The sequence below is a fragment of the Suricata suricatta genome, chromosome 9 (genome assembly GCF_006229205.1).
Source record: "Suricata suricatta isolate VVHF042 chromosome 9, meerkat_22Aug2017_6uvM2_HiC, whole genome shotgun sequence".
NCBI lineage: Eukaryota > Metazoa > Chordata > Mammalia > Carnivora > Herpestidae > Suricata > Suricata suricatta.
The window spans coordinates 38653039-38654532 of NC_043708.1; positions in this window are offsets into that span (position 1 = coordinate 38653039).

Below are 1494 nucleotides of genomic sequence, written 5' to 3' on the forward strand. Positions count from 1 at the left end.
AGTGGTATTGTGCCCAGTGAAGGATAAAAATTGAGAAAGAAAGGCCTCCATATTAGGGAGGTGATAGCGTCCTGATTTAAGAGCATGGGTTGAAATCCCAGCTCTGTCCCATGACCTCATCCCTCAGTCTCAGACATGTTCTTTTCTATGTCAATCTCCCCAGCTACAAAATGTAAATTAACGATGCACTTAGTCATAGGACTGTCGTGGAGATTAAGTGAGTACATGGAGAGCCTTAAAACACATCTTGAAATGTCCTGCTTATTAAGTATTAGCTCTTAATGCTTCTGTTTTGATGGTAGCGGGATATTTAGCTAATAGATAAAGATCAGAGAGTTAAGCGATAGGGCAGAGAGGGAAAACATTAAAGAAATGATTGATTTTGAGGGAAGTTGGGGGGACCAGAGGCTAGCGTTTTGGTGTAGTTGTGCTCTTTGGAACATCCACAAGAATGTTATTTTGTTTTCTTTATAGCTTATCTAACTGTAAAATATAGACATTACTCAATAGATCATTTGATTACATCTCGACTTTGCTAAATGATGGCCTTTCTGTTCTTACCAACATCTTTAATATATTGCTTCTTACATGGTCTAATCACTTTTCTTATGAGAAACTGGGCATCCTTTCATTTCTGAAGACTGTTTCTGAGATAAAATTCCTCATTCTTCACATGAAACCATATAAACTTTAAATTGTTTCTCATTATTTTTACTCTTTTCTCCTCCTGCTTGTTTCTCCCCTATTATATATATGTATATATCTCCATCTCCTTATTGGGATTTGCTTTTAAGGCATCTATGTTAATATAATGCCAGTATATTTTATTCCAAACTAAATCTACTTGTTGATAATACTTGAGTTTCTTTCTGTTGTTTAGGGTGGGAACATTATGTCTGGAACTTTGTTTTTATGAATATGTATTATTTTTCAAGATCAACAACAATAGCTGCACTGAATTGTGTTACACATTTTTTTTTGTCTTCGTGCAAATTCTTGGAAGTGATAAATGGCATATCTTCCCAAATGAAATGTCACATCTTAAGGGTTATTGAGTTGCCTTGTTTTCCTCTTTAAGCAATGTACTAGAAATTCACACATAACATTTGTTATCTGTCAGACACTTCAATCCTAAATGCCCCGACCTATTTGTATTTATTAAGGTAAATCAGTGTCAGTACGTAAAAGATTTCAGCATTTAAGAAATGGCATGAGCAGATGCTAATCAATGATGTTTTTACCTGGTGGAGATGATAATGATACTAAGCCCAACAGAGATATGTTTGTGTAGACCTAAAATTCTGGCTATGACTTTTATTCTAATTTAAGCATTTGCCCAGGTTTTATGAGGATTCTTTTCTCTTTAAAATTTTTAATGTTATTTTTGAGAGAGAGAGAAAGAGAGAGAGAGGTAGTGCCAAGTGTGGGAGAGGCAGAGAGAGAGGGAGACACAGAATCCTAAGCAGGTTCCAGGCTCTGAGCTGTCAGCACAGA